This window comes from Chiloscyllium punctatum, chromosome 11 (assembly GCF_047496795.1).
Source record: "Chiloscyllium punctatum isolate Juve2018m chromosome 11, sChiPun1.3, whole genome shotgun sequence".
NCBI lineage: Eukaryota > Metazoa > Chordata > Chondrichthyes > Orectolobiformes > Hemiscylliidae > Chiloscyllium > Chiloscyllium punctatum.
The window spans coordinates 20,231,849-20,256,510 of record NC_092749.1 but is presented as its reverse complement, the minus strand read 5'-3'; the positions used below and the strand labels follow the sequence as shown (position 1 = coordinate 20,256,510).

The window sequence follows — 24,662 nt, the reverse complement described above, 5'->3', positions numbered from 1 at the left end:
AGGACCCTTCTGTGCGCTGCCAAGTTTCCCTTGAAGGATGGCAAGGTGCCACGTCTGTTAACCCTGAGCTCTCAGGAACCACAGAGGTACCCAGTTCGTTGACTGCCCTTTTTGATGTCTTGCCATCAGGGTCAAGGGGGTTAACAGTGTGACAAAAGGGTCAGGAGGTGAGATTCTGGGCAAGCAAAGATGACGTGAGGTGTAGCAGGTGGTCTACTTTTGCACCGTCTGGTTCGAGGTCCTGGCTAACGGTGATACTCCTGAAAGGAAATGAAAATATGTTTAGAAACAGGCTGAAACCGAGCCGAGGTGATGAGGTAATCCTGGGGTCACAACAGGGACTGTGAGACTTGCATCGTGTCCCAGTGACGCCTTTGTGAATCTCACTTCACTTTCACGTGAAGTGGAAGACAATGCTACTTCCACAGTGAGAGTAAGTTCCTGAGTCTGTAGCACCTCTCATGTAAGGAAACATCGCAAGGCACATTGTAGGAGTATTACAAATGAAACTATGATATTGAGTTGCCTTAATGAAGATAAGAAGTCATGTGACCAAAGACTTAGGGGGGGGGGTGGCGGCATGGTGGCTCAGTGGTTTGCACTGCTGCCTCATAGCACCAGAGGACCCAGCTTCAATTCCAGCCTCGGGTGACTGTCTGTGTGGAGTTTGCACATTCTCCTCGTGTCTGCGTGGGTTTCCTCTGGGTGCCTGGTTTCCTTCCACAATCCAAAGATGTGCAGGTGAGGTGAATTGGCCATGCTAAATTGCCCATAGTGTTCAGGGATGTGTAGGTTCGGTGCATTAGTCAGGGGGAAATTTAGAGTCATAGGGGAGTGAATCTGGGTGGGTTACTGTTCAGAGGGTCAGCGTGTACTTGTTGGGCCGAAGGACCTGTTTTCACACTGTGGGGATTCTAATACTTGGCCAAAGGGGTCACTTTTAAATGGGAACAGAGAGGTTTGGCGAAGGGATTCCAAGGCCCAGGCAGCTGAAGGCATGGCCACCAATTACAAAGAGCTAAAATCAGGGGGGCTCAAATGGTCAGAATAACTTGGCCATTGTGGGGTTGGAGGAGGTGACAAGAAATAGGTAGGGAACTGGGCCATGGTGGGTATTGAAAACGAGGGTGAGAATTTTAAAATCAACATTTTCGTGGGCTGGATTTGACATATTTTTAAACAGCAATTGACAAACAAATCCCATGGTTCTCTGATTTGTATCAGGGGAGCGTGCAGGAATACCGCCTGACATCAGCAGAGGATCTTTATAGTTCCAGTTTGTGAAATTTTGTGAACTTTTCTCCCGAACAGTGCACAGTCTTTTGCTACTGTAACAATGTGAATCGCTGTTTCCACCAATCCTGCCTTGCACAGTTGGCATTGCCCTTCAGAAATAAGGTCATGGGATTGTTAGGAATAATTGATAACTGCAGGGAATCTCTGGGAACAGATGAGCCAGTTCTATTAGTTTCAGTTCATTGTCTGTTTCTCGCCACTTGTTGTATTCATTGGTTCATAAAACAGGGCCATTCAGCTCATCCAATGCGATCATGGCTGATGTGATAATCCCCAACTCCATCTTCCTGCCTTTTCTCCATCACCCTTGATTCCCTGGCTGATTAAAAAACTGTCTATCTCAGCCACAAATATACCCTCTCCCTCATCTCTCTCTCTTTCCTAATATCTCAACCCATCTTACTCTCACCCTCACTCTCTCTCACTTTCCACCTCTCCCCGTCCCTACTCCTCTCATTCCCTCATTCTTTCACCCAGCCTTTCTCTGGCAAACAGCTGGCCTCCCTCACCTTCCCATTCACTGTCTTGCTCCCTCATCACTGTCACTCAATATTCTCACTCTCACTCCCTCTCCCATCCCCTCTCTCTTCCTCAGTACTCACAGGCCCTTGCACTCTGTCGCCTGCTCTCATAGTCTCATTGTGTTTCCCTGGAGTCTTCCACATTAGCTGTCATCCCTCCACTTTCTCTGCACTCCCTGACAGTCACTCACTCAAGCGTGTGCTGGCTGTCCCTCTCCACCCACCTCTCTCTCTCTCTCTCTGTCCCCTCTCGGTTTTCCTAACGTAGAACACTCCAATTGATACATGTCACTTCTGACTGAATTGAGTCACAGGCCAGGTGCGCATAAGACTGCACAGAATCTGTGACTTGTTGTTGGTCTGAAACACATTTTTCTTAATCCCCGCTCATACTAGGACTATATCCCCGAACTAATGATCCCTGGCCCAGTCATGTCCTGCTGAGATATATTAAGTCACCAAATGTACAAGCTTTAAGACATTGCCAAGGATTACAGTGGGACTTCCTTGACCTTCCAGAATGGGGGTGGACCCCTCTGTGTGGAAAATGAAAATTGCCAAGCACTTGAGACAATTGAAATCTTTTGTACAACACAGAAACACCACAGGAGATGAATACAAATAGCCAAAGATACATGATGTACTTTCATTCACTAAGAAAAACAAAGTCAAAAGCAAATCACACAAAAGGAAATGTCTCATTAGGCTGCTGTTTGTGCAAGTTCTGATGGATAATGTAGGTTAAACTGTCTTTTTAACTATATCCGTGCCTGTTAATTTTAAGGAACATTGTTTGAATATTAAATCCCATTTTTGATGGGGAGCTGGGGCCGTTTTGTTATCTGATCCCATCTTTTATTGCATGGGCAAGTGGGGGCAGTCTGTCCTTCTGTCCAAAGGCAAGGCTACAGTTTCTCTGAGTCAAGATTAGAGTGTGCTGGAAAAGCACAGCAGGTCAGGTAGCATCTGAGGTGCAGGAAAATCGACGTTTCGGGCAAAAGCCACCCTTCATCTCCAGCATCTGCAGTACTCACTCTCATACGTTTTCTCTGACTCTGCTCAACCTTACACTATTGGGAGGAAGAGCTTACAGTGTCTCTGAATATACCTTGGTTTTTCATTGGTTTTGTAAAGTTTTATTCATTCAGGGTATACAGACATTGCTGCTTGAGTCAGCAATTATTACCCATCCCTAGTTGCCCTTGAGGAGGCGGTAGTGAGCTACCTTCTTGAATCACTCCAATCCATGTGAGGTAAGTACATATGAGGGAATTCCAGGATCTTGACCCAGTGACAGATCAGGAACGGCGATACTTTTCTAAGGCAGGGTGGTGGGTGGCTTGGAGGGGAACTTGCAGGTGATGGCATTCCTGTGCATCTGCTGCCCTTGTCCGTCTCGATGATAGCAGGAGGGCCATGCATTTGGAAGGTGCTGTCTGAGGAGCCTTGGTGATTTGCTGCAGTGCATCTTGTTGATGGTAAACGTCGCTGTGACTGAGCATTGTGGGCGAGAGAATGAATGTCGAAGGTAGGGGATGGGGTGCCGATGACGTTGGTCACTTTATTCTGGACCTATCAAGATTCTTGTGTGTTGCTGGAGCCACACTTATCTGAGGCAGCGGTGAGTAACCTTTTGCGCCTGTTAATGGCTGAGATTTTCTGCAAACACTGTCTCCCCATTGGAAGACCTGCACCACAGTTTTCCTAATCTCACCGTTGAGTATCCAAAAGCAAATCTGATGTCCAAGAATTTGGAACCAATGTGTTCCACATGTTAAGGGTACTCCTGTTTCATTGTATTTTTCTGCTCATTGTTTGTTCAAGGGGAGGTGCTTACTGTAAGTTTTATGGTCATCCACCCTGTACTAACACAGGATTCAATTCCCAACAGCTGCTGAAATGAATGTAAATAAAACTATAAACTGCATTATTCCCATCTCAAAATGCAGGAAATAAGCATGTCTAATGTGCCTTTGATTACAAGGCAGTATCACCTTGATAACAGCTTCCATAGAATTTACACTTAACACAGTTGACTGCTGTTACCTCAAACACCACAGCATCTGGAGCAGTGTCAAGTTGCTTTCTGTCTTCTATTCTAAATTAGACAACATGCCCCAGTACGTCACTCACCTAATCTTTTCTTCCTGCATCAGCGCCGACTTTTAAAGTTGGCATCCTGAGCTGCACCAAGAATAGCCCCGCAGCAGGGCCATGTGACCCATTGTGTGGGAGTGTTATTTTGTTTAGCGAGTGCAAACCTCTGAAGCCAAGTATCAGCCTCCTCATTTGCTGATGTTAAGTTTTAATCTGCCGCATGGTCTGTGGAAACCACACTCATCGGTGTTGTGTTGTGTTGTGTTATTCTGGATTAGTGGTGCTGGAAGAGCACAGCAGTTCAGGCAGCATCCAACGAGCAGCGAAATCGACGTTTCGGGCAAAAGCCCTTCATCAGGAATAAAGGCAGTGAGCCTGAAGCATGGAGAGAATTCCTGATGAAGGGCTTTTGCCCGAAACGTCGATTTCGCTGCTCGTTGGATGCTGCCTGAACTGCTGTGCTCTTCCAGCACCACTAATCCAGTATTTGCTTTCCAGCATCTGCAGTCATTGTTTTTATCTTGTTGTGTTGTGTTGTTTGTGGCTCCTCCACACGTGTTTCAGAGGTTTGTGCCGAGTTCACAGCACTTTGGGGTACAATTCTGATTCTGTTGCTCCTTTAGGAGGCGGCAAGCAGGAACTGGGAATATTTCCAGCTCCTGAACCCATATAATGGAAAATTAATAAAGGTAAGTCTTTCACTTCGCTGCTTGAGACCCCAGTTGAAACAGAACCAAGCTCCTGGTCCACAGAGGCCTCCAGCTTTAGACATGCCCTCAACTGCAGTACTGACTAAATACTTCAGAGGGCGCTTCAACAAGAAGGGGCATGCCTGGACCATTTTCTGAAAAATATAAATTCCAAATTTATATTTGGGGTGGCACGGTGGCTCAGTGGTCAGCACTGTTGCCTCACAGAGCCTGAGACCCGGGTTTGATTCCTGTCTCGGTGACTGTCTGTGTGGGTTTCATCCGGGTGCTCTGGTTTCCTCCCACATCCAAAGATATGCAGTTTAGGGTGAATTGGCCGTACTAAATTGCCCATAGTGTTCAGGGATGTGTAGGTTGGGTGTATTAGTCAGGGATAAATGTAGAGTAACAGTGTAGGGGAATGGATCTGGGTGGGTTACTCTTTTGGATGGTCGATGTGGACTTGTTGGGCAGCGGGCCTGTTTCCACACTGTAGGGATTCTTTTCTTTGTATATCAAATCCCATAAAGCATCAGCTTGGTTGCAATGGTGGTGGTTGGGGGTGCTCTGTTGTGGGAAAACAGAGGAGGGACACCTATACAGCCTGCCAAGAGGGTTCTGGAAATGGATCTGCCTTTGACAATTTGGGGAAATTGGAAAATCCCTGACAGCTTCCTTAACTTATCTTTAACAAGGCCATTGACAGGTCTAATTACTTGCCGCACCTCACAGAAGCAAGGGGTTGTGGAGAAAGGTCCAGGCCTCAGAGTGGCCAATGTCAGGAATGGGGTCAGGAAGTCAACGTATCTGCAGGCTTAGTGGTTTCCAGGTCCTGAAAATTCAGCCTGGACTATTGAAATGATAAAGCAGATTTTTAATTAAAAGGATGACTGTAGAGAAACTGGTTTGCCTGTTGGGAAATTCAATTCTGTTGGGACACAATCTTAAAACCATTCAGGAGTAAATTCAGGAAATTCAGTAAATTTCATCGCATACATGGTCAAGTCAGGTGAATGGCTTTAAGAAATCCTGATAGCCTTAAGGCATGGCCCCATCCTGAAACGATAGAAAAAAGAGTTGGGAAAGGACTGTGGAGAAGAAGGAAGTGAGAGTGAGAGTGAGAGTCCACGCTGGAAAGTAATCCCTATCGTTGTCTTGCAACGAAAGAGACAGCTGTCCTGAATGGTTCTCAATGTTACTTAACCTGCAGTCAATTTTGAGAGTCTGATATCTGTGCTTGATTTATCAAAAATCCTGAATGTGGAGTCAAAGCAAAATAAACAGACACCACAGAAGCTGGACAAGCATGAGTTGTCAGAATGGGCGTAGACATTTTGTGTTTGGAGAGATATTTTAAAATTCTCACAACTCAATCTGTTATGCTTTAGAAGTGAGTGTCATCTCTGCATTACTCTGAGATATATAAACTAAACATCACCGTAGGCAAGTGCTATTCAACTCTGATCAGTTTCTCCGAGGATACAGTGACTTGTAGCAATGGGAAGGCTATTTCAGCTCAACTTCCACTGTATTTTGGCACCTTTTTGCTACATTGTGCGCATATTTGGGAAAGACTTGGCGTAAGGCAACATCAGATAGAGGCAGCGAAATTGCTAGAGAATCTCGGCAGGTCCGCAGCACCTGTAGGGAGAAAACAGAGTTAACATTTCAAGTCCAATGACCTTTGCAGCGTCTGCAGTTCTTTGTTTTATTTCATCAGGTATAGACAATCCAATTCAGCTGGATTTTATTCCCCTTTTGAAAATGATGAACTAGTTCTGGTCCTAGTATTAACATGATGAAGTTATTGGCATTTCACACCCAGAGATGCTAAAACTGAACAGTCTTTATTATATCCCAAGAAGGCATTGGATTACCTGGCCATTTGTGATATTGGACTATATTTATATTGGATCAATGTATTTTCTTGGCAGGGCCTGGGTATAGCAGTTATCCTGCACCCGTGCCAACTCCTTGAAATCTTTATAAGAATCGTGCAGCCAGGCTGGGAGCCAGCAAGCTGAAAGCACTCTCCTCCATGTAACTTGTCTCATTGAGAATGTAATCCTCGTTTAATTGACTGTACTAACTGGCAGCCATGACCCTCTGACCAACCAGCTCCAGTAGCAAAGACTCCCACATCAGCACTGCAGAACGATACCTGCATGAAAGAGTGTCCACTGACACCATGACTTAGCAGCTCTAACTTAAAGTCAAGAGCATTCTTTTAACACTCTTCGCACAGATTTGAAACTCAACTATTTTCTTATTTAAAAAAAAACAACGATGTTAGCTTTAGCAAAATGGCTACCAATCTCCTTGGCTCTGAATTGGTGACCTTTGACCTGGGTATGTAATCGCTCCAAGCCATGCATCACCACTCCCAGCCTTGCCATTGCACAAAGCCTCCAGCCCATATCCAGGCACTTCCCCTCAGTAGGATGGGAAATGGTGGTGTGATGGTAATGTCACTGAGCTAATAACCCAGAGGCCTGGCCAAATGCTCAAGAGATATGGGTTCAAATCCCTTCATGACAGCTGGTGGGATTTAAATTTAAATAATTTTTAGACAAAGCTAATCTCAGTAATGATAAACACAACAACATTGATCCTTTGTGGTAAAAGCTGTCTGGTTCACTAATGTACTTTAGGGAGGTAAATGTGCCATCTATACCTGATCTGGCCAACATGTGATTCCACACTCAAATAGAGTCAGCATTCTGCTTGACCACATTGTCTTCTTCTAGTGTGAATGCTGACGAAAAGTATTCATTAACACTTCTCCTATCTCCTTTGACTCTACGCACAACTTCCCACTGCTTTGCTTGATTGACCCTAATGTTACTCTAGTCATTCTTTTCTTCTTGATATAGGTGTATATATCAAGAGGTGTATATATCTTGATATAGGTGTAGAAAGCCTTGGGGTTTTCCTTGATCCTAAATGCCAATGACTTCTCATGTCCCTTCCTGGCTCTTCTTAGATCTCTCTTTAGGTCTTTCCTGGCTAACTTGTAACTCTCAAGTGCCCTAACTGAGCCATCACATCTCATCCTAACACAAGCCTTCTTCTTCCCCTTGACAAGAGATGCAACTTCCTTAGTAAACCACGGCTCTCTTGCTTGACCACTTCCTCCCTGCCTGACAGTTACATACTTATCAAGGGGGACAAGCAGTGGCTGTTCCTTGAATAAGCTCCACATTTCAACTGTGCCCATCCCCTGCAGTTTCCTTCCCCAACCTATGCACCTAAATTTTGCCTAATTGCATTGCCTTCAATTGCCTTTCCCCCCGCTATAACTCTTCCCCTGCGGTATATACTTATCCCTTTCCATCACTAAAGTAAACATAACCGAATTGTGGTCACTATTACCGAAGTGCTCACCTACCTCCAAATCTAACACTTGGCTGCGTTCATTACCCAATACCAAATCTAATGTGGCCTTGCCCCTTGTTGGCCTGTCTACATACTGTGTCAGGAAACCCTCCTCACATGTTGGACAAAAACTGGCCCATCTAAAGTACTTGAACTTGAAAGTATTCCCAGTCAATATTTGGAAAGTTAAAGTGCCCCATAACAACTACTCTGTCATCTCGCTCCTATCGAAGATAATCTTTGCTATTCTTTCCTCTACATCTCTAGAACTATTTGGGGGCCTATAGAAAACTCCCAACAGGGTAACCTCTCCTTTCCAGTTTCTAATCTCAGCTCATACTACCTCAGTACACAAGTTCTCAAACGTCCTTTCTGCAACCGTAATACTGTCTTTGACTAACAGTGCCACACCAGCCCCTCTTTTACCATTTTCTCTGTTCTTACTGAAACATCTAAATCCTGGAACCTGCAATAACCATTCCTGTCCCTGCTCTAGCCATGTCTCTGAAATGGCCACAACATCGAAATCCCAGATACTAACCCATGCTGCAAGTTCACTCACCTTATTCTGAATGCTCCAGATGTTGAAGTAGACACACTTCAAACCAACTTCTTGCCTGCTTGTCTTCTTGTCTTCTTGCGAACTTGAAATCTTAGTTCTGACCTCACTACTCTCATTCTCCTGTATACTCGAACTACAATTTCGGTTCTCATCCCCCTGCTGAATTAGATTAAATCCACCCAAAAGAACATGAGCAAATTTCCCCCCAAGGATATTTGAACCCCTCTGGTTCAGGTGTACATCGTTTTTGTAGAGGTCCCACCTACCCCAGAATGAACCCCAATTATCCAGGAATCCAAAACCCTCCCTCCTGCACCATCCCTGTAGCCACGTGTTCAACTCCTCTCTCTCCCAATTCCTCGCATCGCTAGCATTTGACACAGGCAACAAACCAGAGACATCAACTCTGTGTGTTCTAGCTCTAAACTTCCACCCTAGCTCCCTGAATTTCTGCCATCTCTCTTTCTACCTGTGTCATTGGTGCCTATGTGAATCACGACTTGGGATGCTCCCCTCCCCCTTAAGGATCCTGAAAACACAATCGGAGATATCACAAACCCTGGCACCTGCGAGGCAATACACCGACCGTGAGTCTCTCTCATTCCAACAGAACCTCCTATCTGTCCCCCTAACAATGGAGTCCCCAGTGACTAATGCTCCGTCCTTCTTCCCCCTTCCCTTCTGAGCAACAGGGACAGACTCTGTGCCAGAGACCTGTGCCCCATTGCTTATCCCTGGTAAGACATCCCCCCCAACAGTATCCAAAGGAGTATACTTATTGTTGAGGGGAACGGCCACAGGGGATCCCTGCACTGCCTGCCAGTTTATACTTAACATAATGTTTATATTTCCCAAAGACTCTTCCTATTCTACTTCATCCCATGTAATCATTCATCTTCTACCTCGTCAACTTCAATAGCTTTCCCTCAAACACACCTACACCGGTCACCTCGATTTCTCCTTGTCAAAGTGAGTTCGACATTCTAACCACTCTCGGCTTCTGAATGTTTCTTGAACTTTCCTGAAAAGTGGGACCTGTTGCTGAAGTTTTGGCCTGTGCACTCATCAGGGTGAAAGCTGCTTTATTGTGACTGAGCAAGTCATCTACCTCAAACCCCTGAACAGATTTAGGGCCAGTGATTAAGAGGTTGGAGTTCAAGTTTCACACGGCAAGTCAACTTTTCAAGTAAAATATGGACTTTGTTTTACAACATTTTGGTCACCCTCTCTGGTTTTCTCAGTTTAACAACTTGGACTATTTGTTCCCCTCTTGACAGTGAATGTGGGCAATGATGTCACAAACATCTGAGCTGACCCAGTTGAGTCATTGATGTAGTACTGTGGCGTAAAAGTTGATGTTTCAGCAACGTGTCAGAACTTAATTAACTCATCCAGTTCTTCAGTCCCGGGTCTGCCTTCAATCGGTGACGGAGATAGATTATGCCAAAGCACTGTGTGTTGGACTGAGTTGAGGACATTGATGTGGTAATTATATTTTCCACATCTGCATTCACATGAAGCAGCTGCACTGGTTTTGTGAATATGGTTCCAGTTTGTGGCATTGTGTGTGCAATTTGTGGGGACGCTTATGGTTTCTGGTTTCCCACAGCACCACCACCTGTCCTCGCTACAGCCCCTGAGACATGCTGACAAATAACTAGTGATTTCTCGGCCTTGCCTGTAACCTGGGCTGAACCGCAGTGGAAGGAATAGGAAATTGGTCTCCCCCTGCCCCTCCCTAGATTCACATCAGTTGTTGTGTCTGGAGACAACCTAAATCCCTGTGGCATCATTAACAAGGTTGAATGCCCGAAAGCGTTTGGACAGGATCTATATCTGATAGAAATCAAAAAGACAACAGTTGAAGAGGAGAAATTGGGACTCATCAACAAAGGCTTAGCCAAAGAGGGAGGCTTTCAGGAGCATCTGTAAAGAGGCAGAGAATTGTTGAGATCAGAGCCAAGCAAACAGAGGCATAATGACGTAGTGACTGGAATTAGGGAATTGGCAGAATTGGAGGGTTGAGGGGTTCAATGAGGTTTCAGAGCTGGGGTGGGAGAGAGAAAGGCTGTGAAAGTAAGGATTTTCTTCCGAAGTGAGTTTGAGAACGTTGGGCCTGTACTCACTAGGGTTTAGAAGAATAAGTGGTGACTTATTTGAATCATGCACAATTCTCAGGGGCCTTCTTAACAGGTCTGATATGGAGAAGTTGTTTCCCTTCTGGGAATGTCTTGGACCAGACAGATCCCAGAGCATTAGGGGTCACCTTGTTCGGTCAGAGATGAACAGAAATTTCTTCACACAGAGGGTAATGAATCAATGGAATTCTTTACCACAGGATCCTGTCGAGTGTCAGTCATAAAGAAAATCCAAAACTGGGGTTAACAAACTTTTAATCAGGAAGGGTATCAAAGTTCACAGAAAAAAAGACAGGAAAATGGATTATCAGATCAGACACGATCTCATTGAATGATAGAGCAGACTTAATGGGCTGAATGGCCTACTTCTGCTTTGAAACAATGAGCATTTTGAAAATAAACCATATGCCAAACAGGGACTGAGTGTAGGTCAGTGAGTGCAGGGTTACTGAGATATGTTAGGAAACTCCTTTACATCTATCCCTGCTGGATTTTAAGAAGAAAATCAGCTGAATTGACTCCCAATTAGGTTGTTTATTGTTTAAGGCCATATTTGTTTTGGTTGCCCCTGCTTTTCCTGGGTACGTGTTCATCCTGTGTGTTCAGCACCACAACTTTCGAGATGACCCTCCCATCCACTTCTCAAATGCCATCCTAATTACTTTCTCCAAACTCTGTCCTCATTTCCTTTAAGGGTTGATCCCGTATTCCTACAGGATATGCTTGTATTTAGAGAATCACTCGATCCTTTCCAAATGTGTCTTTATTTCTTTGCACCTTTTAGCTACTTTGATGTGTGATTAATGCGGGTTCAATTGCTACAAATATATGTTGTTTCCAGGCACATTGTGGCAAAACCCGACTGCCAATGTAATATGTGACTGGATTCACTCAGTGGGACACTGTTAAATTATTATACAGACAAATTGGGAAGGAATGGAGAGAGCCCCAGTGAATAAGAACATAAAGCTTCCTTATTAATTTTCCTAAATTATTTTTGTCCGAAATATATATCAATTCAGTGAGTTTGGTGCGAGTTGGGGGAGGGGGGTGGTGGGTTTGGCTGGGAAATATGTGGGATTGTGCAAAATGGTGTCCTTTTTCATGAATACATTGTATATTGGGCCACAAGATAAGAGCAATGTAGTACTCAAACACAATGGGTAGCTCAGTTCAAAATTGCTCCCAACGTCTCTCAGCGTGCTGCAATGTATGAAGTTATTTATTAAAGGAAATAAAGTTGCATTTGTCCAATAATTTATATGATCATTGGATGTCTCGATGTGCTTTAAAGAAAATGAACTTCATTTGAAGTATGGTCACTGCAGGAATGCAATGCCAGAAACACTGCAATCAATTTGCACACGGCAAGCTAATGTAAATAACGACGTGATAGTCACCAGATAGTCAATTGTTTTTGTCAACTTGGTTGAGAGATAAGTCTTGAATGGAACACCAGAGATAACTTCCCAGCTCTTCTTCAAATTAGTGTCATGGGATCTTTATCATTTATTCGAGAAGGAAATTGTTTTTATTCTTTCATGGGATGTTGGCATCACTGGGGAGATCAGATTTATTACAACAAGAGAAGCTGGTCGTGAGCTAACTTCTTGAATAACTGCAGTCCATGTGATGTGGTTATACCCACAGTGCTATTAGGGAGAGAATTCCAGGATTTTGGCCGAGTGACTGCAAGTTCCAAGTCAAGATGGAGAATGGCATGGAGGAGATCTTGCAAATGGTGATGTTCCCATGTCTCTTCTGCCCTTCCATGTAGGAGAGGCCCCGAATTTGACAGGTGGTGTCAATGTCTGGATTAGTGGTGCTGGAAGAGCGCAGCAGTTCAGGCAGCATCCATGAAGCTTCAAAGTCGATGCTTCGGGCAAAAGCCCTTCATCAGGATTCCTGATGAAGGGCTTTTGCCCGAAACGTCGATTTCGAAGCTCCTTGGATGCTGCCTGAACTGCTGTGCTCTTCCAGCACCACTAATCCAGAATCTGGTTTCCAGCATCTGCAGTCATTGTTTTTACCAAGTGTGGTGTCAATGGAACATTATCAAGTTGCTGCAATGAATCTTCTTTATGTCTGTCAGTGGGGGAGACAATAAATATTTAAGGTGGTGGATAGAGTCCTGATGAAGAGGAAGGGCAAGAGGTTGTTGATTGGATAAGAGCCATGGCTGCTGTTTCAGTGCCACCACACCCCAGCAGAACATTTCAAGGGGTAGTGGTTGGTCCTCTCTGGAGACTCTGTGCCATCCGAACTGCCATGACTTGAGTGAGAGATGACTGATAAACATGTGCCATGGCAGTGATAGCTGTGTGTAAGACTTTCAGATGATATACAGCTGCTGATGAAATCAATGCAAGGATCGAAGCACAGGGTCATAGAGATGTACAGCACAGAAACAGACCCTTCAGTCCAACTTGGCCATGCCGACCAGATATCCTAAACTAATGTAAGACTCATTTGCCAGCATTTGGCCCACATCCCTCCAAACCCTTCCTATCCATGTACCCATTCAGATGCCTTTCAAATATTGCAATTGTATCACCTCCACCACTTCCTCTGGCAGCTCATTCCATACATGCACCACCCTCTCTGTGAAAACGTTACCCTTTAGGTTCCTTTTAAATCTTTCCCCTTTCCTCTTAAACATATGCGCTGTAGTTTTGGACTCCCCCCAGCCCTGGGAAAAAGACCTTGGCTATTCACCCTATCCATGCCTTTCATGATTTTATAAACCTCTATAAGGTCATCCCTCAGCTCCAGAGAAAACAGCCCCAGCCCATTCAGCCTCTCCCTCTAACTCAACCCCTCCAACCTCCAACCAGCGGTTGAGTGCCAAATGAGAGATTACAGAGGCTGAGGCAAAAAGATTTTGAGATTATATGTTGCCTGTGGAAGACGTAAGTGCTTGTTACTACTAGAGACATATAATGTAATCGTATTGACTATTTAAAGTGAAATTTAGCTTTTCATTTGAAATTTCCATTGCTTTTTAATTGATATTTGAATTCTGCTGATTTAATTAGTTTTAGAAAATGAATGCAAGTCCAGCAGTTTCCTTTTTTATAAGTAGTTATCAGTCTCTATAGAGATTAGAGTATTGATGAGCAGAATCATACTGTGTTTAATGGTGTCTGAGGCTGACCTCAACGAGATAGTGCATTAGAAGTCTATGTGATTACTGTGACCTTGATTCTGTGACAGATACCTGCAGCTTTACCAATTCCTATCTGAGCCTGTGCCTCGGGATAGAATTAATGTGACGCTTCTATTAATTAGTTATGTTTGTCGCCGTTTGTCTTGAATAGGGGCTCCCATGAGCAGTCTGCTTGGCGATTTGGCCATTGTGTCTTCAAAGCACCACCAAAGTGGATTTAATTAAAGATTTATTAATGTCGAGTAGAGTTACATCTTATCTGCTGGAACATTGCCTTGTAAGATTATCACAAAGAAAATTAAAGGGGCAGCTTGAAGACTTGGATTAAACGGCTCTGAACATGATGATCGACTGTTGGAAATCATTGTAGGAAGTGTTCTGTGGAGAGGACATGGTTAGAGGTGAATATTCATTGCCAACAGTGACTCAGTAGATGGCAATCTCACCCTTGATTGAGAAGGCTAAGCGAAGTCCAAGCTGCTGTTTTGCTGATGAGGCATCTTTTTAAAAATGTTCATTCATGGTATGTGGATGTCACTGGCTAGACTAACATCTATTGTCCATGGTGATTGTTCAAATGTCAGTGAACCACATGACTGTGGATTCACATTAGACTAGACCAGGTGAGGAAAAAAGATTTCCACCAATGAACCAAGTGAAATTTTACAATAATTAACATTGGTTACCTGGTCACAATTCAGCCAGCTTTAACTCAAGGCCCCCTTGATCCTCACAGCAGTAGAAATAAAAGATCCACTGGCAATATCTTGAAGATCAGAGGGTTTGTTCCCTGATGTCCTCTTCCGTGTCTATTCCCCAGTCAACAGGCAAAACAGATTTTCATGTAGTTTATCACATTTCCATTTGTCGAACCTTGCTTAGTGCAATTTTGTTTCCCCGTCACGTGCATTACAACAGTGGGTCCTCTTCCAGTGTGCTTCATTGGCTGTCAGCTGCTTTGATGAGTCCTGAGGTCAGGAAAGGTGCTGTGTAAATGCAGTTCCTTCAAATCCAATTGAGTATCAATGGGGTGAATACTCCAAGTTGGTGAATCCAAGGACCAATATTCAAGGACCTCTCCAAATCTGAAGGAAACAGATCTTTTGACCCTTGCCCACATTTCTAATGGCAATCAGTCAACCCATACAGAGTGTTTAGTAATGCAGAAACTCTAAAATCAGGGTGTTAATAAACATGAGGAGACCATACCACTCAGCAATTGGGATCCCTTAGAGCACCTCGATAAATAAGCACCCAATAGAAACCAATAGGCCAACAAGAAGTGAACTTTCCTCAGAGATGTTGTTGCAAAGTTGTTCATTTTGGAAGGGAGACCAAAAGGATAGAGTATTATTTAAATGAGGGAAAATTCCAAAAAGCTGCAACACAAAGGGACATGGGGCACTTGTGCACGAGACACAGAAAGCTAGCACACAGGTGCACCTGATAATCAGGAAGGCGAATTGAATGTTGGCCCTTATTTCAAGAGGATTGGAGTATAACAGTAGGGAAGTCTTACAGCAACTGTGCAAAGAGCTGGTGCAGCCACATCAGGAGTGAACTGAGCATTTTTAGCCCCCTTATTTCAGTAAAGATAGTTTTCATTGAAGCTACTTCAGAGAAGATTCACTAGGATGATCCCTGATATGGAGGGATTGACTTGTGAGCAAAGGCTAACCAGGTTAGAACTCTACTCGTTGAAGTTTAAAAGAATGAAAGGTGATCTCATTGAAACATATAGGATTTCTCAGGGATTTTACACAGTAAATGCTGAGAGGATGTTCCTCTGCCCCCTACCCCCTCCCCCTTCTCCCCCCCCACAATGGAGAGTCATGGATTAGAGGGCATACTGTCAGAATAAAGCAGTGCCAATTCAAGACTGTGATGAGAAGGAACCTCTTCTCTCAGAAGGTTGAGAGTCTTTGGAACTCCTTGCCAAAAATCTGTGGGGATAGAGGTCTTGTGTCTGTTTAAGGTTGAGATAGATAAGTTCTTGATCACTCAGGGAATCAAGGGTTACAGGGAGAGGGCAGGAATGTCGAATCAGCCATGATCCTATTGAATGGCAGGGCAGGCTTAAAGGGCTGACCAGCCTACTCCTGTTCACATTTGTTATGGTCTTAAAGAGCTCTATGCGGATGATTGTTTTGAGCTGCTCATTTTAACTGAGCTGTCAACACTGGGGAGAATGTAGCAATGAGAATGATATTTAATACTGACAGACTTGGCCCCTGAGTTACTCGAGCGCTAGCTATTGGACTGTGTGAAATCCTCAGCAGACCAACTTCCACAGACTAATAACTGGGACTGTACTTCTTCAATTGTGAAGCCCACCGAAGAGTTCTGACAGATCATATCAATGTGAGTTATTTTAATAGCGGCCTGATGTTTTGATACTTCAATGGACCTGTATGGTTCCTGCCTCCATGGATTAAGCCTTGTGGAATTAAACAGTGATTCAGTCTTGTTCTATTCTGGAAAACCAGTTGGTGTAAGATAAACCTGGAGCCAATCTTCAAACACTTTTTTAAACATTTATTTACAGTGATACAAATTACAAATGTAAACGCCCTAACCTAACAACTCATACAGCACAGAAACAGGCCCTTTGGCCCAATTCATCCATGCCAACCAGGTTTCCTCAACTGAACTCGTCCAACTTGCCTATGTTAAGCCCAAATCCCTCTAAACCCTTCCTGTCCATGGAACTGTCCATATGACTTTTAAATATTATAATTGTACCCACCTCAAGCACTTCCTCTGGCAGCTCGTTCCATATATGCACCATATTCTGCATGAAAAAGTTGCCCCTCAGATCCCTTTTAAATCTTTCTCCTCTCACCTTTCACCTATGTCCTCTGTTTTAGGACTCCTTCACACCAGGGCTATTTACCCTGACCATGCCCCTCATGATTTTATAACCCTCTATCAAGTCACCCCTCAGCCTCCTCCCCTCCAGGGAAAATAGTCCCAGCCTATCCAGCCTCTCCTTCTGACTCAAATCCCCCCTGTCGCAGTAGCATCCTTGTAAACCTGTTTTGCACCCTTTCCAGTTTCATGACATCCCTCCAAAACCAGGGCAACCAGAATTGCATATGTGGCCTTACCAATGACTTGTGCAGCTGTAAGTGACACCCCAACTCCTGTACTCAGTGCTCTGACCAAAGAAGGCAAGTGTGCTAGTGTCTTTTTCACCACCCTGTCCACCTGTGATGACACTTTCAAGGAACCATGTACTTACACCCCTAGGTCTGTGTTCAACAGCACTCCCCTGGGTACTACCATGAACTGTGTAAATCCTGCGCTGGTTTGTTTTATCGAAACTTCACATCAATCTCCATTAAACTCCATCTGCTGTTCCTCGGCCCACTGGCCCAGTTGACCAAGGAACCATTGTACACTGAGATAATCTTCTTCACTGTCCACAATTCGACAAGTTTTGGTGTCATCTGCAAACTTAGTAACCATGTCTCCTCCATGACTCAGTGAGGACTCCCGGCCTCGTGGTGAATCCCACGTGGACCCCCAAACTCAAGAGCCGTGAGGTAAAGCCCAAAGCCCACTGCGGTCTGAAAGTGAGACTGGGCATGCTCAGGAGTCTGGGTGACAGTGCGGACTGGATTGGAAGGGACTGTTATTCTGAAGGTTTTATTTCTTTATTTTTCTAATGTATTTCTATGCTTTTGTATTTGGTACTTGCAATGGTGTGATGCTGGACTGTGTATTTCTTTATTTTTCTCATTTTTTTCTGAAGAATTTGTACTTAAGAATCTGTACCTAGGTACATTTGTATCTAAGATGGTGCCGTAATCGACGACTTGTGAATTTTTCATTGTACTCATGTAAGTACATTTGACAGTAAAGCTAGTTCTAATTCTAAGTCCTATATTCTCATCTAAATCGGTTATATAAATGACAAGCATAGTAGACCCAGCACAGATCCTTGCGGCACACTCCTGGTCACAGGCCTCCTTCAGCATAACAGCCCTCTACCACACCCTCTGTCTCTTATTGTCAAGTTAGTTGACTAGCTCTCCCTGGGTCCCATGTGACCTAACCTTGCTAACAATTCTACCATGCAAAACCTTGTCATAGGCCTTGGGACATCCGCACCAACCAACCCAATCACCCCGTGACTGAACACTTTAACTCCCCCTCCGTCTCCGCCAAGGACATGCAGGTCCTTGGCCTCCTCCATCGCCAGACCATGGTAACACGATGCCTGGAAGAAGAGCGCCTTATCTTCCGCCAAGGAACCCTCAAACCACAAGGGATGAATGCAGATTTCTCCAGCTTCCTCATTTCCCCTCCCCCCCCCTCTACCTTATCTCAGTCCCAACCCTCGGACTCAGCACCGCCTTCTTGACCTGCAATCTTCTTCCCGACCTCTCCGCCCTCACCCCCTCTCCGGCCTATCACCCTCACCTTAACCTCCTTCAACGTATCGCATTCCCAACGCCCCTCTCCCAAGTCCCTCCTCCCTACCTTTTGTCTTAGCCTGCTTGGCACACCCTCCTCATTCCTGAAGAAGGGCTTATGCCTGAAACGTCGATTCTCCTGCTCCTTGGATGCTGCCTGACCTGCTGCGCTTTTCCTGCAACACATTTTTCAGCTCTGATCTCCAGCATCTGCAGTCCTCACTTTCTCCTGCCTGCAATTTCTTCCCGAGCTTCCCATAATTTCCTGGGATTTACTTGATAAGGTCCTTTTCAAGACATTTCTGTTTATTTCCCCAAGTTCCGTAGCTTCCATGTCTTTCTCCATGGTAAATACTGATGAGAAATATTCATTTAGGATCTCACCCACCAACAGTGGTTCCATACACAGACAACCTTGTTGATCTTTAAGAGGCTCTATTCTTTCCCTAGTTACTATTTTGCCCTTAATGTATTTGTGGAGTCTCTTTAGATTCTCCTTTGCCTTATCTGCCAAAACTATCGAATGCCCCCTTTTTGCCCTCCTGATTTCCTTCTTCAGTATACTCCTTCACCCCCACATCTCTCAATAGATTCACTTGATCCCAGCTACCTATACCTGACATATGCCTCCTTATTCTTGACCAGAACCCCAATATCTCTAGTCATCTAGTGGAAAGTCATCCAGTGTACCCTATCCCTGTCAGCCTTGCCCTTTACATTAACAGGAACATGCTGGCCCTGAATTCTTTTTAATCTCACTTTGAAAGCCTCTCATTTGCCAGATGTCCTTTTACCTGTGAACAGCCTCCCCCAGTCAACTTTTGGAAGTTCCTGTCTAATATATTCAAAATTGGCCTTGACGCAGTTGAGGACTTTAACCTGTGGACCTGACCTATCCTTATCCATAATTATTTTAAAACGAATAGAATTATTGTCACTGGCCCCAAAGTACTCCTCCACTAGCACCTCAGTCACTTGCCCTGCCTTATTTCCCAGGAGGATATTGAGTTTTACTCCTTCTCTAGTAGAGTCATCTACGTATTGATTGAGAGAGATTTCCTGAACACCCTTAACAAAATTTGGGCGGCACGGTGGCACAGTGGTTAGCACTGTTGCCTCACAGCACCAGAGACCCGGGTTCATTTCCTGCCTCAGGCGACTGACTGTGTGGAGTTTGCACGTTCTCCCTGTGTCTGCGTGGGTTTCCTCCAGGTGCTCCGGTTTCCTCCCGTTGTCCAAAAACGTGCAGGTCAGGTGAATTGGCCATGCTAAATTGCCCGTAGTGTTAGGGAAGGGGTAAATGTAGGGATATGGGTGGGTTGCGCTTCGGCGGGGCGGTGTGGACTTGTTGGGCCGAAGGGCCTGTTTCCACACTGTAAGTAATCTAAAAAATCTAAAAATTCTCCCCATCCAAGCCGTAACACTATGTAGTCCCAGTTTCAATGTGTTTCAGTGTGCATTTATATATAGGAGCACAAGTCAATCCCCAGCCAGGTGACGCAATGGCCTCATGGTATTATCATGAACTGGTAATCCAGCGACCCTGATAATATTCTGGGGACCTGGTTTTGGTGGAATTTGAATTCAATAAAAATCTGGAATTAGGGGGTCTAATGATGCCCATGAAACGATTGCTGATTAATGGAAACCCCATCTGGTTCAATCATGTCCTTTAGGGAAGGAAACCGCCATCTTTACCTGGTCTGGCCTCTATGAGATTCCAGACTTACAGCAATGTGGTTGACTCTGAACTGCCCTCTGTGCTATTAAAGCTGGGCAATAAACACCGCCTAGCCAGAGATGTCCACATCTTGGGAATTAATAAAAGAAAGCCTTTCACTTGCGAATAATTAAGCAGAATTAATAGATACACCTCAAGCTCAATCAGTCCATCTTGAAATTTACATTCCAGTGTATCCTTCCTCATGTAACTCTTTCAATTTAACCCACTCTTTCCTCTCCACCAGCGTAACTGGCTACGTTATAGGTGTGAAGTGATAAACAGCCACAGCTTTCCATGATTGTACTGAAGTGTCAATGAGAGATGACACTATTTTTCCACAGTGAAGAACTACACAGTTCCATATAATAGTTTAAAAAGACCTCCACGTGGACCAACTCAAGCTAGGGCATCAAGGGGTGCACAAACTAATGCAGTAGAGAGACAGTAAAGAAGAAAGCAAGAACTTGCAAGAGACACTTTATAAATACATCCTCCGCACACCTCAAACTTGATCCGGCCAATGAATTTCTTTCAAAGTGCAGTATATTGATTCAGCACAAGGTAATATGGAAACCAATTTGTATACAACAAGATTGCACTAACATTAATGAGACCCAGGACCAATGGACCTGTTTTAATTTTGGTTGCAGTGTCAATATTGACCAGAACAACAGGTTATAACTCAGATGGTATTATAGTATCTTCTCCATCTGTGTGATAGAATGGACAAGGCATCAGTTTAATATTACATTTTTTTTGCAGAGCAGCACATTCCAAATGCTGCATGGGAGTATCAACAAGATGGCATTAACGATTAAAGATTTTGTTGCAGCCAGAGAACAAACTATGTGGTCTGTCTCTGGCTCCCCAGACTTAGAGGTTTGTTTGGGTGAAGCGGGCTCCATTGGTATTAACTAGATCATTCAAAAGACTGTTTCGATCCACCCACTTAAGCCCCAGTGTGATTCCAATTTAGGTTCAGCACACTTGGAGAGGCTGGTGAGAGCTCTGTGTCAGATGCCTCATTAACATCATTATCCAATACATTGTTCAAGAGTTTGTCACAGCAATACTCCGCCTTTGTAAATTCAGTGCCCTGGATACTGGGCGGCACGGTGGTACAATGGTTAGCACTGCTGCCTCACAGCGCCGGAGACCCAGGTTCAATTCCCGCCTCAGGCGACTCTCTGTGTGGAGTTTGCACATTCTCCCCGTGCAGATTAGGTGAATTGGCCATTCTAAATTGCCCGTAGTGTTAGGGGAAGGGATAAATGTAGAGGAATGGGTCTGGGTGGGTTGAGCTTTGGTGGGTCAGTGTGGACTTGTTGGGCCGAAGGGCCTGTTTCCACACTGTAAGTAATCTAATACTGAAAAGTGAAAAACATGTCAAAAACATGTGGAGAAAGATAGTGGCCCTTCACCAGGAGTGCTGTGAATTCTCTGTGATGATGGGCTTATGCCCTGAAACGTTGACTCTCCCTACTCCTTGGATGCCGCCTGAACTGCTGTGCTTTTCCAGCGCCACACTCTCAACTGTGAATTCTCTGTTTGTCTACTTTCCCCATCTGTTGATAAATGGAACACATATGGAATGAGGTACAAAAGGCTTCTTTCACTTTGAGAGATGTTTATATTCCTCAAATAAGGAACAGCAGAAATTATTTTGTCACTTTTTGAAGAAGGCAAGGTTGGTTTTCAGGAGAATGATTTCCCAAGGATCGAACTGCATTGGGCTGAAGTGTTTGGACTTGTTACAGGCAGTGATGGTGAGACCATAATGAAAGAATGTCAGCCCAACTCAGAGCTTAGATCCACATAGACCACAGACTGCACAGAGTTGTGCAATACTTGACATTAAATCTCACTTGGGGAAGTCACATTGATAACTAGTGAGGGAAGTGGAAAAATCGTACTGATGTGGTAGGAAGTACTTTTCTAAGTTTATGAATTAGACCCAAAGGGATAAGATTTACCCCATAAACTCGAGCAGAATTGGAACCACATTAATAAAAAAAAACAGATTTATGTGGCTCTTCTCACACACACACACACACACACACACACACACACACACACACACACACACACACACACACACACACACACACACACACACACACCACAAACAAAGGAATGACTTGGCTGCTTCAGTCAGGGAGTGAACAGAGTCAAAGTTAGCTCTCTCCATTGCTCTCTTTTCATGTTTATTAGGTGAAGGACTGCTTGCTATTGGAAACTAAATTTTAGTTATGCGTCAGCATCTAACATTACCAAATCAGCTGCAACGTAAGGTCAGAATAGTCAAAAAAACAATTTGCCAGCATGAACCATTTGTCTGCTGTGACAATGGTCTACCAATCCACAGCCACACTACTTCCTATTTTTAACTGAAGCTTCTAGTAATTGTAAATTTTTGAACACACACCTTGTGAGTCCATAAGGACTTTCTTGACTTTACTGAATCAAATAGATACTACTTTCCATTAGCTTTTCCTGCTTGCTAATGCAGTGACTTTCCAAGCCTTCAGACAGGCATAGTGGACAGTGAAGCGGTCTATCTCAGAGGACAACAGGACCTTGATCAGATGAGCCAATGGGCCAAGGGGTGGCAGACGGAGTTTAGTTATTGATAAAGATGGGATGTTGCATTTTGCTAAGGCAAATCAGGGCAGGACTTATACAGGTAATGGTAGGGCCCTGGGGAGTGTTGCCAAACAATGGGACTTAGGTATGCAAGTGCACAGTTCGTTGAAAGTGGAGTGGCAAGTAGACAGGGTGGCAAAGAAGGCATTTAGTACGCTTGCCTTCATTGGTCAGTGCATTGAGAATTGGAGTTGGGATGTCATGTTGCAGCCGAACAGGACATTGGCAAGGTCACCTTGAGAATACTGCGTTCAATTCTGGTCTCCCTGCCATAACAAAAATGTTGTTAAACTTGAGAAGGTTCAGAAAAGATCTACAAGGATGTTGCTGGGTTTGGAGAGTTTGAGCTGTGGAAGAGGCTGAATAAGCTGGGGTTATTTTTACTGAAGCGTCAGAGGCTGAGGACTGACCTGATAGAAGTTTATAAAATCATGAAAGGCATGGATAGAGTGAAGAGACAAGGTCTTTTTCCCAGAGTAGGGGAGCCCAGAACTAGAGGAGATACATTTCAGGTGAAAGGGAAGATTTAAAAGAGACCGAACGGGCAACTTCTTAACACAGAGACTGGTGCTTGTATGGAATGAGCTACCAGAGGAAGTGAAGGCTGGTACAATTACAGCATTTAATGGGTATATGAAGAGGAAAGGTTTACAGAGATATGGGCCAAAAACTGGCAAATGGGACTAGGTCAGTTTAGGATATCTAGTCTGCGCGAACGAGTTGGACTTAAGGGTCTGTTTCTGTGCTGTATAACTCTATCACTCTATTTGGATCCACAGTTCTAAGTTAACTTAATGTTTCCTTCAGTAAAGCTAGTTTCACATATGTCTTAGATTAAATCAGGAAAGACATCCGATAACAATCCCCTTGCTCATAAAGGAGAAGTACGAGGGATACACTAATGATGAATAGTTGGTATCAGTCCAGAAACAAATTGTTCTCAGTCCGTTGGTGAAGTATTAGATGAAGAGATTCCGGATTACTGACAAGCATAGTATCATTGTTTTTGATGGGAAGGGGAACAGTGAGATTTTGGAGGTTTTGGAGAGTGAGAGTGAGCTCGTTAGTTCAAAATGGTATGATGTACTGTTGTAATATTTATTACTTTTGATGTTAGTGCCTACTCCCAGCTTAAGTCATTAGGAGTACCCTGGTATTGTCCAGAGGGAAGGTCATTCTAAACTCAACATCAGTTTTGCCGTCTAACCCTGAAAGCAGAGAAGTTATCTTTTCATAGCAACTAGGACCTCGCAAAGCACTCTGCAGCCAATAATATTATTATTGTTTAAAGGCAAATGTATTTGTCAGTTTTTGGACAGTGACGTTTCACAAACAGAAGGTGATCCATTAATCGAATTTAGAAAAGGATCAATGCTGATCAGGACACCAGGACTTTTCTCCTGTCATGATTCAAAAGATATTTGTGGGATTATTGTCGTCAATGTGAACAGTCGGATGGAATCTCAGATTACCCGAAAGGTGGCAACTCAATCGTTATCCCTGAGGGCCACATCACTAAAGCTCAGAATATTTAGTCAGTTCTTCTGTAGCTAATACTGGGATCTTGCAAATTGGCCGCTGTGTTTCCTATGTTACAATGGAGGTGACACTTTGGGTCGGAACATGTACTTGGCTTAAAGCATTTTGAAATGTTCCTGGGCTATGAAAGGCACTTTTTTCTTTGTTGTAGGATGTGAGCCTTGCTGGCTGGACTGCCATTTGTTGCCTGTCCCTAATTACCCCTCGAGAAGGTGCAGGTGAGCTGCCTTCTTGACCTGCTGCAGCCCTTGGATTGTCGGAATACTCCCAGTGCTGTTAAGGAGGGAGAGAGAAAAAGAGTGTCCCACACTTTTGATCCAGCTTTCCCCTTATGAGAGACTCCAGGACCAGAAGGCATCATCTCAAAATAAGAGATCGCCCATTAATGACAGAGATGAGGAGGAACTTCTTCTCTCAGAGGGTCATGAATCTGTGAATTTGTTACTGCAGAGGGCTGTGAAGGTTGGGTCATCAAATAAGTTTCAGGATGACATA

General features: G+C 44.2%; 1 protein-coding gene across 11 annotated transcripts in view; it reads left to right on the top strand.

Moving 5' to 3' along the window:
- smyd3 (SET and MYND domain containing 3) overlaps positions 1–24,662 on the top strand; it is a 785,608-nt gene that overhangs the window by 569,739 nt on the left and 191,207 nt on the right. The window lies entirely within an intron of this gene.